General features: G+C 30.7%; 1 long non-coding RNA gene across 4 annotated transcripts in view; it reads left to right on the forward strand.

Annotated features, from left to right (window-relative positions):
* LOC118198199 (uncharacterized) overlaps positions 1 to 14,895 on the forward strand; it is a 43,028-nt gene that overhangs the window by 2,974 nt on the left and 25,159 nt on the right. For all 4 annotated transcript variants that reach the window (XR_015038496.1, XR_015038493.1, XR_015038495.1 and 1 more), the window contains exons 2-4: positions 1,427 to 1,554; positions 7,575 to 7,776; positions 13,324 to 13,388. This is a non-coding gene — a long non-coding RNA (uncharacterized LOC118198199). The remainder of the gene's footprint in view (positions 1 to 1,426; positions 1,555 to 7,574; positions 7,777 to 13,323; positions 13,389 to 14,895) is intronic.

Raw genomic sequence — 14,895 nt, forward strand, 5'->3', positions numbered from 1 at the left:
AATTAATAATCGGAACTACTCTGATATGCGCCCTCAAGGCGCCAAATATTTTTGGCAAGAAACTCCACGCTGCCATATTGCTATCTAAATTTTTTGTCTACATTTCGAACTTTAAGCCTAAAATGTCTCCAAAAACACGGTTTTCGCGAATGCAAAAACCACGTTTTGAACACACAATTTAAGCTAAAAATCCGAAACAAAAACAAAAAATTTAGATAGCAAAACCGTGAAGTTTCTAACCAAAATTATTTTACAAGTGTCCATGTACATAGCGATATGTTTTAATTTAAAAAAAACATCTACGAATGGCACAGTCTAGGCAACGAACGAATTTACAAACTACGCACACCTCGCTTTAATAAATTAACATAACAATAAATTTCAAAGAATACCATGTACACAGCATCCTGTTTCAACTTAAAAAAACATCTACGAATTGCACAATTTAGGCAACAAACGAATTTACGAACTACGCGCACCTCACTTTAATAAATTAACATAACAACAATAAATTTCAAAGAATACCATGTACACAGCGTTCTGTTTCAACTTTAAAAAACATCTACGAATTGCACAATTCAGATGGTACGCACTAATCAACAAAATAACTAAAATAAATTTCAAACAATTCAAAAAAACAACAATAACGACAGAAATTCATACTAAAAAAAACAATGAACATTATATTCTACAAAATAAGAACAAGAATAAAATAAAATGCACTTACCATTAATGCTTTTTCGAAGAGCAGATATACCAATTTCATACCGCCTTTAACATGCCGCCACGTAATCACTAGTATCGTATTTATATGACAGCCAGACACACTATCCAGAAAATTCATACTATGGTTCACAAATAAATAAAATAACAAATAATCACAAATCCCTACTTCTATCACGCACAACCACTAAAAATAATCTCCCATACCTTCTTTCCACACCTCCAAATACCCATTGCCCCTCAACAGGATGACCACGACGATATTTCCTTATGCCGAACTTCAATTCAACAACTTTCACCATTAAATCTTTTCCCCCTAGCTTCTCAGACACAAAGCATGACGGGAACCAATGAACTCCAGCGAAAGACTTTTCAACGTCAACAGGGTTGCCATACAACACGCAATCGTGCCAAAAACCAGCGCAGAACACATATCGCCACATTTGATGAAATTAGGGCGTATATCAGAGTTGTACCTAATAATCTTTCAACTACTAGAAAAATGAATGCTCTATTTATATGTATGGCAGTTGATAAGTTTGAATTTTCCTAATGATATGAAGTTAAAAAATGGTGAGAAATGACATTAAATGATCTTAGTCTACACCCATCAAATGCTAAGAATATTTATCAATATTTGTTTATTATGCTAATATATACTGATGTATAGTATTCATAAAAGGCTTGTTTTTATATTTATTAGAGCACGAGATTCATTTGCTGCTATTCAGTTTCACCAATAAAAATGGCTGAAAGAGAGCTGTTTTGTACTTTGCAACTTGTATTCAAGCACATGTCATACATTTTCTGAAATTCTGCATTAAAGTAGTGGTAAGTTATTAGCACTACAATTTTTAATAATTTGACTTTTTTTCCAAGATGATAGTGAAATTGACAGAAGAATTAAATATGAGATATTTTTTAATTTAATTCTTCATTGCTTACATTGCACTTAACTTGCCTTGTTCTCTGTTTACTGTAGTTTATCATTTTAAAATAGATATGATGAAGTAGCAGATTTCGTGCATTCCGTTATGCTATGTGTCTTATTTCATTCCATTTTGCTATGTGTGTTATCATAATGTCTATTTTTTAGCAGTGTTTTTGTACCAGCTGTGATTTTAGCAAAACACCTCTGAAATGCTTTTGTGTGCAGTTCTACGCTATTTCCTAGATTGTTTTGATTTTCCTGTTATATTTTTTTGGATGCAGATCTAATTAAATGACAGCATGTCTGACATTTAAATAATCTTAATGTTTTAAAGGAAGTTCTGAATATTTTTATGACCCATGATGAGAATGTAAGCAATGAACTATAAATGGAACTTTAGTAAACAGCAAGGATGCCTTTTATGTCCAAAAGTATAACATAAATACAAGCCAAAGTGAGGTAAACAATGGCGTGAATGATAGTGAAATGAAATAACAAATTGCTTTAGAGGGAAGCATAAAAGAATGAGAGCAAACATCAGTGTTCATGACATTATTACTCACATATATGGAGTGAAGTGCTTGAATTCCTTGGTATTTCCAGTAAAAGTATAGTTTAGGGTACCCATTGGCGATTTTTGGTGGTACATGGATACCGATTTTGTGCAATTCTTCGACTTGTTATTTTGGCTTGCGAAGCGGCGATTTTTGCGCCAAAAATCGCCGCTACACAAAGCCAAAATAACAAGACAAACAATTGCACAAACTCGGTATCGACTTATTTTCACTTAAAAAAAAAAACCTCGAATTGCACAAAAATGGCATTGCGCACTCCTTTGACTTTATCCATGTACACGTCGACCTATTTTCACTTAAAAAAAATCCCTGAATTGCACAAAAATGGCATTGCACACTCTTTTAACTTTATCCATGTACACGTTGACCTATTTTCACTTAAAAAAAAAAAAAAATCCCAGAATTGCACAAACTTGCATTGTGCACTCCCTTTACTTTGTCCATGTATACATTGATATATTTTTACTTAAAAAGTCAAAGGAGCACCAAATTCTACAATATAGGCAAACAAAAAATACATAATCTCAATATAATGCATTTTAAACCAAACAATAAAATAACATAAAAAAGGAAAAACATGTTATACATTTAAGCACTACCAAAAGCAAATATTCACTTACCATGATTTTCGAGGCCACTTTGTACACCCAGAGCCACGTAAAAATCAAAATATCAATCATACTCAAATGACTTTTTTCAAACCAGGTAGTCTTTCTGATCGAACGCTTCACATAGTGACCATCTGAACCTTTCTTCCTACAAACCTATTCAAATCCATCTAAACGGTTTTAACACACACCACAAAAACGCTTACAAAACATCCCATGATTCAAAATTTCCCAGAACCATGCACCCGATTACGTCACAATAGGGTTTCCATAACTTTCAACTACTCAGGCTACCATAAATGAAACAACAACTTGGCGATAAATCAAACAACAACTTCGCCATAATACAAGGGGTAAAGTCTACTGTACCCGTATTTCCTAGTGTATTTTAATACATTATGATTATCTTATTACTGTCTCTAGCTGAAAAGTAGTAGTAATTGATAAGACATAGCATTGACACAGGAAATGCATACCTGTGTACTTCCTGTGTCAGTCTAAGTGTGGATCTATCTATCATTACAGATTGGGCAAGCAGAATGGATGTGAAAAATACATTGAAGAAAAATAGGTGCTTTCTAATTTACTGAAAAGTGGCAAATTTGTTTGTGACTAATATTATATGAAGTTAATATGTGAAAGGCAAATTTTGAAAATAGAGTTAACTAAGAGTTCCATACAAGGGCAGTTAATCAATAAAATTAAAAAGGCAAGAAACACCAGTAATAAAACACTTTTTTTTAGAAACCCTTCTTTTTACACTATTGTTCTCTCCATATACACCGTGATCTATTTTCACTTAAAAAAATTAGATATGGCACAAACTTGGCACTTGTACTATTTTGGCTTTGGCACTGCACACCAGACAAAATAGACATGTGCTACATGCATGTCTGGGTTTCCATATAAATACTTTTGGTAACATTGTGGGTTGACATGTAACTATTTTTGCAACATTTGTTTTGCCCCATGAATATTTTTCACACATTTTTGGTAAAGGGGCGTATAATTAGAAAATACAAGCCCTAACTTAAAAAATTATATTTATCAAAATTTCCCAAAACAGACAAATTAGACAAAGATGGAATTTTTCCAACTAATCTGATGACCTCAAAAGCAGTCAGTGGGTAAAAATATATTTATGGGTGCCACTTGGTGAAAATTGGAGATTTTTGGCAGTACATGTATACTAATTTTGTAGTATACAAAAATCGCTGTTACACAAATCCAAAAAAGTCAAAGAATTGCTCAAACTCGGTATCCATGTACACATTAATAGGTCCATGTACACATTAACCTATTTTCACTTAAAAAAATATCAGAGAATTGCACAAACTCTGCATTGTGCACGCCCTTGACTTTGTCCATGTATACATAGATTTATATTCACTTAAAAAGTCAAAGGAGGAGCCATCAAAAAATATATAATATCAATAAACTACATTTTAAATCAAACAATGAAATAACACAAAAAAGGAAATTCATCTTAGCACTACACGAAGGAAATATCCACTTACCTTATTGATGAATTTCTGTGTCGTCAGTCAAACAAAATTCCTTAACAGCATCCAGAAAGTTCCTAAAATTATCTGAAATAGAATGTGTATACTGGCATCGCCACATAAATTCAGAAAAATAAGAGTCAAAAGTATCCTCCGTACTGTTGGTATCGTCACTACTCAGGTTACCATAATGAAACAACAACTTGGCGATAAATGAAACAACTACTTAGCGATAATCCAAGGGGCATCCTTAAATCTACTCTAACCCCATAAGTGCACATTTTATAACTTTAAATCTAAGATTTTAAGATGAATCTTAAAATGCCTAACAGATTCTTTTTAGCTTACCTTTATTTCTTACTATTGATACCCATCCATAGTTGTCAAAAGAATTGCAGTTGGAAATTTGAAGGCCACATATCAGGAATAACATGGCCAAAAATTAATTCTCAAACTACTTCTGAGTTTTCTTGCTCACATGTCATACAGAATGTGGCAGGAACATGTATAATCTTCCTGTGGCAACTTCTTCAGTGCAGGGTATAGTCAGTAATTTCATAGATTAAGATGGAGAGGTCGTTGTCAAATAGCTGCAGTGCATTTGAAATGAATTGCTGCTTCTTACTTTCCATTCAGCTTAGATTGATTTTTATTAATATGTAAATCATTCACATATATGTATAATTTAAGCAAGAAATCAGTTAATTCTAAATTTTAGCTATTTGACAGAATGTTTTTTTAAGTAACCTGATATAATTTAGGTGTATTTGTATAAGCTCACATTTAATGGGTTAATTAATATCAGTGTGCCTAAAATACAAAGAAGCAGACCATTGAGTTTTGTGTTAAAAATTCTTAAATATCAGTTCCAAAATGCTTATATATTAATAAATCTACTTTGCAGATTTCGTATTGACATTATCAGAGCACATAGGAAATTTTTTTTTTATATATGTCATCTGCATTTAATGAAATATTAAACTAAAATTTCAATGCAATTTTTTTCTAGTGCTGTGTTTTCATTGATTTAAATCATTTATAACTTAAGAGATAATTGACAAAATGCTTTGGAATTGTGTGTACATTTATTGGTAATAATACTATCCCAAAAATCCCCAAAGAAATGTACATTTAACTTAACAATATTAAACACATTTCTTCTTGCATCGTAGTCTCAAGCATACTTAATTTTCTATCTTATCAAGTAATAAAGTAAAAAAAAAAAAAAAAAAAAAAAAAAAAAGGAAACTTGTTTAACTAATGAACTGTTATTATTAAGAGTTAATTATATTTAAACATTATTTAAATTATAAATGTGCAAGTAACCAGTTTGAAAATTGTACTTTAACTGCAGCTAACATTTGCTCATTCTCTGTGCAAATATTAATAAGCTCATTCCTTAGAAGTCATTTTTACTTTTTACCCAAGTAAAGATTGACTTCATTTTTACTTTGAGGAGGATATTACTGGTTATGTACTTCTTAAGGTCTGTTCTGTACGTTTTAATACACTAAATTTTGAAGCTTAAATTGAGGCTTGTAAATACAGATTTCAAAATCTATTAATTAGAAACTTTTAAAAGGCTATTCTTTTTATCAGGCTGCAGTTTTGATTAATACTTCCCATGCAATCATTGACTCATCTTAAGTTGAAGGTAGTGACAACTCTCGTCAGTTAAGTAATCTCTTGTGATTGGGAGATTGCTTTCCAGTAGATTTCTAAGCTGCTGTATACAGTAAACTTGAAAGCTGATTTCTTAGTTAAAGGTGGCTACAAAATGAAACAACTGCTTCACCCATTGCCTTTTAAACAAACAGTGCTTTCAGATAACAAAGTTGATATCAAAGCCCAGCATGTTAGGGATACTTCAGAAAATATTTGGAATGTTTTGCTGTTTTCTTCCTTCCAGTGCATCTTCTTTGAATTGTTTACAAGATTAATTTTATGTTGTCTGGTGACATTACTTACTGCAAAGTCACTTACACAGGACTGATTGTGGCTACTTTTATTACTTCCCTTCATGTTTATGTGGAATATCCATGAATTTTAGCAATTTGATCTGTCTACTTCATGGGAAATTGCACCTTAATTGAGATACAGACATAAAACTTATATGAAAAATAAACAGGCACACATTTGCAATTGAATGCAACAAATTGCATTGAACTTGGATTATTAGTTCTCGAGATATTCAAGTAAATGTACACAAAATTATTTTCTTGGTGAGAAAAGCATTTAAACATAAATATCTTGGGAACCGATTGTCCGATTTTGATGCAACTTGCTGCATTCAATAGCATTTTCGTGCCCCATCATTTTGATATAAGTTTTATGTCTGTACCTCAATTAGGGCGCAAGTTCAATCATGGGGCGCACCTCCAGTTTCATGGAAAATTGCACCCTAATTGAGATATAGACATAAAATTTATATTAAAATGATGGGGCACACACTTGCAGTCCAATGCAGCAAACTGCGTTGAAATCGGATCATTAGTTTCCAAGATGTAAGCGTAAAGTCATGATTGTTACCATGAGAAATTTTACTCCAAGGCTGCAGGAGGATGCGTGGCTGATATAGCAGATGTGTTGTGTTGGAGAGGTTATTGTATTGTTAACAGGTTATATTTACAGACCTAGAAGGCTACATATGCCCGAATGCTGCTGCCTTGGTGTGTTTCGTAAGGTTTGTCGAAGCATGCTCATGCAGTTGATAGATTTATATGGCGTACAAATTTCAGATGCACACCAGTCTATTTCTTTGTTTAATTTTCAGTATTTTTAGTGTGAAAATGTGATATGGTACAGAAAGCCAGGATCCAAAAATGAGTCTTGAAATGCATATTTTACTTAATGCAGCATTTTATTTACCTGAAGAATGTCATATATTTCACCCTTATGATTTTCAACAAAAATATTTAATGTATTTTGTCTTAAAAGAATATTAAGGATAATTTCTATGAATAATGAATTATTAAATTCTATCGGTTCACAGAATTTTGACCTTAACTATTAAGGTTAAAATACTGATTTACAAAGTATCACTTAAAAACTGGAGAGGAATTTTGACGCATTTTAAATTCAAATTTTGTCATGTTGTAATAGTTATTTGTATACTTCAAGGTATTGATTATTTGTCACTTTATTAATGATACACTGATTAGTTCTAATGGTATTATTGCCCTTTAGATTCTTCTTTGTATGGCATAAATTGGGATAATAAATGCTATTTTTTTAGTGCCGCCTGCACAAGAAAGTGATTAGTGACTTTGACTGCCATACTGAAGGGCCCGCGTTCGAATTCCGGAGAAGGCATGGTTCTAGATTGTCTATCTCTTTGTAAGAGCACTTCCAGCCTTAGTAGTGGCCTATGATGGCTGGTGCTGCCATTGGGATGACAAAAATGTTATTTTTAAATAGCATTTCTTAGCTCATTTATGGTATGCATGTTTTTATGTAGTATTTTAATCAGGTAGAATTTAAGAATGAATTTTAAACTAATAGATGTAAAAAAAGGAAGTATCTTCATATCTTGGCAGTGGAAACTGACTGGTTGCATAGATTTTTTTCCATAGTTTTCAGTTTCACAAGATATTTTGACATTTATGTGTTTATAATTTGGTGGTTTAATCATAGGCTTAACCCTTCAATGCACGCAATATTATTTTCATAATGTTTTAACTAAGAACTCTAGAAATTGAATATTATGATCCTAGAGACAAATAATATATGAATTAAAAGAAATCTACTCTTGCCCATTGATATGTATGTGGTGGTTACACTATGAAACCAGCATGCATCTAGAACTTTGAAACTTACAAAGGTAGTAGGGAAAAAAACTTATCTTTTTCCGTACAAATTTCCAATAAATGATGAAATTTATGAATTTAAAAAAACTGTATTTAAGAATTGCATTATATGTAAATTTTTTATATTATTTTACAAAGTAAATTGTCAAATAAAAGAATAAACATGTATGTGATTTTTCTATAGCAGTGAAAACATAAGAGTGTACATAATTAGAACATTCGGATAAATGGATAAAAAAAAAAGAGTGAATAAAGTAAGGATAATTTTTTTTTTTTTTTTCCTCCAAAGAATAAAGTTTTTCATGAAAGTGTTCAAAGCATGTTTTGTTAGTACATATATAAACCAGCATTGCATGTTTTGCACATGTATCTTTGTTCTATGAAGTTTCTCCCTTGTGCTACAAAATGTGCACTGCCAAAATTTGCATTTTACCTGCATATGTCCAGTATACTTTAGTTACTTTTCATCTGGCATATGAAGTTTGTGTTTTTTTATGTTAATGGGGGGCATGGTCTTTTTGGCTTTGATACAGATCCTTTGTTTCCCACTCATATTTATTTTATTTGCACTTAATCCCCAAATTCTTAAAAATATTTAAAATTTAAATAAAACTTTTTTGCGATTTCTATTTTTAATTATAACAAAATATATTTATACTATATTTTAAACACCCAAAATAATGTATGAATGACAGTACTAGCATAGGAAGTAAGCATGTTGAGGTCAGAGAAAAATCTTTGGAAATGAAAGACATTTTCACTGGGCAAGTGCATGTATTGTTTAGTAATAAAACAACTGTGTGGTTTCAGAGACCCTTATCTACATCCAGGTAAAAATAAATATTCCTATTTGAAAGTAGCAAACATCATTTTGAAGAGCAGTGCTGTCAGGGCGTGAGCCTGACTCGGTGGTCGAGATGAGTGCCAAACCAAATGCCATAAATATACACAGGTTGTTTTTATATGCAGTTTAATAATTACTATACTTTTATTGTTTATGATAGAAATAATAATGTGTCAAGTTATTTTGTCTCATTGAAGACGAATTTTAAAAGGCATCAGATTTGAAATACTAAGACCTAAAAAATGCATGGTTTTGCAGTCATTTTGTGTTATTTAGAAGTAAAAGATAAGTACTGATAAGTAAAAGATAAGCAAGTTTTCATTCAAAGTTTTTGGAAAGAAGAGGGGGAAAAAAATTCGAAAATTGGTGGTTTTAGGGCGCAATCACTGATTGTCAAGGGGTCAAAATAATTTTTGAAAAAATACCCAAAGAGCACTCTTGGTACATCTAGATGTAGACCAGATAATTAATTCATAAATCTTAGAATTAAGTTTTTTTGTACAGTCAGGTTGCAAATATAAAACTTAATCTAAGGAATGTTTTGCATAATACAACATATGATAGATGATACACATGTTACTAACACTAAACATCAAAAGTAAATGTTTAATAGATCTGCCAATCAGTGCTTTATATGAATAATGCAAGAGTGGAAAATGTAAATGATTTCACTTTTAATGGCTTTATGATACCATTTTTTTAAAAACAATTGTGATTCATGTTATAGATGCAAAATGTTACTGAATGTAAAATCACAGCTTTTAAATGTTAATCAATAGTTGCTTCTGGAATATTTTATGAAAAATGTGAATAATAGAAATGTAGAAGTTTGAACTATTATGAAATTGTTATAAATTCCTATTATGGACATATATGTAAACTTAAGCTTATCAGTGTTAGAGTGTGTAACAAATATTTGTCATTTTATTGTGGATGTAGGTAGTTAATAATATGTTTTTTAAGTAATCTAAACTTTTTTAATGATAATATGACTGCCTATACTTTACAGGTGATTTGATTGAGTGCTATATTTCATAACATTTGTTATTTATTTTGTACAGTGATTTACTTTGTTGTTTATTTTCACAACCTTCAGATTGAGAGAATGATTTCAATATCATTAGTGAAAGAGAAGAAAATGTTTAAAAGAACAGTGTAATATGTAAATTAGAAGCAAATTTCATCACCATCATATAAAAATAACCTCGTCTGTTTGAAAGCATAAAAATCCTGTATGGAAAGCATTCTATCCTATTACATGGAACATGTGCACACTTTGTCTTATTAGACCTAATGTAATATAATTAAAAAATAAATAAAATCTGAAAGCTTTATTTATTTGTTTATTTTTTTAATCTGAAAGCTTTCATATTTTACAGTACTCCAAAGGGGCATTTATATAATGTTTTGTGTGTTACCTTTCTGCTCTTAAACCATAAAATTCAATTCAACAGCAATATCGCAAAATACTTTTGTCATGAGCATATCTGGAATTTCCGATACACAGTCTTGCTCACTGGAGATAAAAATGTTTTTTTCCTCCATACAGTGTTGCCATTGCCCGTTTTGAAATCATTGAGTTTGTTAATCCAAAATTCATTAAAGTGTTACAAAATATGAAATTGATAATAAAACAAATTCCAAATTAGGGCTTCCAGCTTGATAATAAATTAGGGCATATTTGATGGAAGCTTGCATTATTCAAAATTTGATGGCTCTAGGTACCATTGTTTTGTCATAGGGTGAGAAACATACATACATTTATGCAGATTCTTCATTATTTAATTTCTTTAAATATAACAAACAGCAATAATATTTGGAGGCACCAGTTTGAAAAGTGCATCCAAATAGAAAGAGAATTGACACAAAATGCCAAACTGAAATTAATAATCCTTCTAAGCTAATGCTCCTTCGGTCTAGTAAATTTATCAAAACACTAAAATGTGAAAATTGGAATTTGGTATTGGAGTGTAAAAATGCGGTATGTTGGAAAAATTTATCTTCAGATTATTAGGGAGAAAGAGACATTTGAATTTGTTCACTTCCTGGGGAAGGCAGTGTTTCACCTAATTTTTTTCATTCCTTGTGTGATCATTACTAGACATTAGAATGGATTTAAGTCATTTTGCCATAAACGTAATTTAAAAATGTAAAAAATATAACAACATCAATGTTTTGTTTATGTGCAGTTTCTATTATGGCACATATGTTCAAATGAATTAACAGCTCTTTTAGTAAAATTCTAATTAAGAACGATTTCTGGTTTGTTATTTAACATTAAAACTTTCTTACCCTGGATATGCTATGTAAATGTGATGATCTTATTCTGTTTTCACAAAATTATCAAATCAGTGACCAAAAATGTTTATAAAATTTTCATTTGTGCAACTGCTTGTAGTAGATAAGTTTTCCCTTATAATTTCATATGATAGTTACTGTGTTAAACTTTCAGTGATAGATATTGCAAACTAAGCGTGTACTGTTCAATTAATAGAAACTATCATTGATTTAGTTGTACATAGTCTGCTGTTAAGTTCAATTACAGAAAAATAAAGTGTATTTCTTATCCTCCCCTTCACCAGGCCTTTTGGGATCATCTTGGGCAGGCAATGATAGAATATCAAGTTCAAGGAAGAGGAAGTGGATGGATGAATTTGTATATTTTTATCCCAATATTTTGGTAGAGCATTTAGAAATGCTCTTGTCTAGTTTATAAATAAATGACTACAGTTTCCCCATAAATTAGTAAAACAGAAAGCAATGTGAGTGTAAAGTAAATTTGAATAAGAAATGATGACTCTATTCAATTTTAAAATTTCTTGTTACAGAGTAGAATGGAAAACCAGAATGAATTCTGGTGAAAATTAATGCATTTTAGTCTAGTTTTTGTATTAATGATTCACAAAAAGTGCACCCATCTCTCTTTTCTGTTCATTAAAACTCCACTAAAATCAGCTGGTTGTTTTGTTGGTTTATTGAGATAACGACAAAGCAAACTTGGGCCTAACGGGATGGAGGACTTTTCTAAGGGAAACTGGTGTACATGTTACACATGAGGAAAACCACAAAAGCACCCATGCATCCATCCAGTTCACGCTGTCTGAACCTTAGACTGAACTACCAGTGTTCAGTGTCTTTACCACTTGCCTGCTGGTGGACTTAGAAACAGCTAGTATTTATTATATATATTAGTGTAAGCATCTTACCAAAAGTTACTATCGGCAAATTTTCAGAATGTACCAAACTTGGAAAACCATGTGCATCAGAGTTCTTCAGGCAACTATGCACATAATAATTCTGTATATTGAACAAATAATATTTGCCGTTTTCAAATTCTTTTTGTTGCTTTAATGTACTCCAAGTTCCAATGGGTTTTATAGACAAATTCTGATATCTTATGTCTAAATGTATTTTAAAATAAGCACTTGTGGGATTTTCCTGCTGTGTAAGTAATTGCAATAAAATTTTGCAGGAATACAGCATTTTGCTCACAAATCACTAAAGCAGCAGTTTTCTACCTTTTGACTAACATGTACCATCTAAACAAAAATTGAAAATCTTTAGTTCCACCACTACAAAGTACTACTACTACCACCACTATTGCACAAAGCTCTGATCGCATAAATTTACAAGTGTTAGAGATAAAACTCAATCAGGATGTTGGGGTTTTAATAGTTAAAAATACTTTGCTTCTTTGCATACCACCGGTTGACAACCCCTACACTAAAGGGAATAGTTGTATGAATTTATTCTTAAAACAGCACTGTGAAATTTTCACCACAATAAAGGAAAAAAATAATAACTAGCTAGTAAGTATGTTGATTGATTTTTGGTATAAATACCTAAACTTAAAATATAAAATATGTACATAATAATAGGTATAAATGTAATAAATTCTTTCATTTATAAGTCTATTTTTTTTTCTTTTAAAAGTCCTCAGACTGCACTAAAGTGGTTGTGCTAATATGTATCAAATAATCCGTATTCAGAGAAATTAAAAATTACTTTATATACCTTCTTCAATTAAGCACAGTGGGCTTTGATCCTAAATGTTACTTAAATTGGTAAGGTTTTTACTGATAATAAGTAGTTAAAATATAGTTCTGCCAATTTATTAGATTGGGTATTTTTTCAAAAATTATCTGCTTTATAAAGAAATCATTGCAATGTCTATGTACTAAAATAATTATTATGATGTCATCTGTTTTATCAAGTTAAAGAAAATCTGCATTCATGTCCATTTAATGCTAAAATATTCTTTTGTTATTGCTTATATTTTTATAGCTTTAAATTTTATACTTATTAATTTTATTAATTTAATTCTTTTTCTGTAGCAGGGACAATATCTGAATTACCTGGTTAGAGGTACTTCTAACAAAATATTCATTTGGAGAAGAAGGTAAATGCCATGAAGCTGATGATTCATTTAATATGCTAGTGAGATTATATTTCAAAAAAAAAAACAATTTTTTCTGTTCTTCTTTCAAACTTTTTAAGTGGAATTATTGATTGATAATGTATAATAGTATGGCATTTTTACTTACTTAAAAAAACATATGTAGATTGTTTGATATTAATTATATTTTTTAAAGGCATTGGTCTTTTTTAAATCATAAATTCTTGTTAATTACTTAGCTTAATAGTCGATGCATTATTTTTTTTTAGCTGTGCAGATTTGCTATTACAACAGAATTATGATACGCCATTTCTAAGTTTATTGGTATTTCGAATTTATTAACTCTCTTTTATGCATAGTCCATAGAAAACAATTAAGAAAATATTGGTATTTGTTGCTAATGTTGCTTTAGAGGTTGTGGAGCTAGACAGTTAGCTTGTGTATGCTTTGCTTTAATTAAATAATACAGTCCAGTTGTGTTGCTAATATAGTGAAGCTAGTAGAGGGAATTCAAACTTTACTTATTCAGTATACTGAACTGAGCCTAATGAATTTATTCAAATAAATATGCAGTGCTTTTGAAAATTGTATTTCTTAAACACTGTAAAACATGCCTGAATGCTTCAGGTGTTAAAATGATTAGATATCTAAATATTTTATCTTCATTTAGGAGGTTTACTATCTATGGCAATTTGTTGCATGGAAGATAGAGAAATATGGCAGATATTAAAATAAATCACTCTATGATGGCGATGCAGTTTCACATAGGGTTAGGATTGGTTTTAGCTTGAATTCTATCATAGAAATCTGTTGTTGATCCCAAAGTTGACTGTCAATAACACATATTCAAAACTGTATTTCTTCTTGTGCTAATTCCACTGTAATAGAGCTACAGATACAAGTAAAGCTACTGCAGCATGCTGTATGTGTTTAACAAAAAGGGTTTCCAATACTAAATCAAAATTAAATGGTTGAGAAAAAAATAAGTTTTCATTGGAATTACTAAAATACTGTGTTGTTGGAACTTCACAACATTGCAAAACATGACCATGCAAATTAACTAAGAATGAAAACAAAAAGACTGTTTTTCCAGAAAGCTAAAAACTAAACTATACATTATTATTGTTCTTTTTATATAGTGTGCTTTAACACTTCTTTTTGTCAGTAATAATAAAACAAGAAGTCATCACAGGAGTTCCATCTCATTTAAGAATAAAAAATCTTGGTATAAATAGTGGTTTAGTCATTATATCAGCAATTTGCTCCTCTGTTGGTATCCACGGCACAATAATTTATTTTTCAATACTTCTGTCTCGTATGAAAAAATGCTTGACATCAAAGTGCTTAATAGCAATAGGTATTGATGAAACTCTGGATTTTGAAACTTTATCATTGCAGTAATGTTGTCTCCTTTAATTAATGTAACTTTATTAACCTGGTAACATCGCTAAATAATGGTTTTAATGAGACTTTCGCAGAACACTCACTAGCTGCAGTTATCTGTTTCAAT

This window comes from Stegodyphus dumicola, chromosome X1 (assembly GCF_044657685.1).
Source record: "Stegodyphus dumicola isolate Sdum_Otavi_A_Nest chromosome X1, ASM4465768v1".
Lineage (NCBI taxonomy): Eukaryota > Metazoa > Arthropoda > Arachnida > Araneae > Eresidae > Stegodyphus > Stegodyphus dumicola.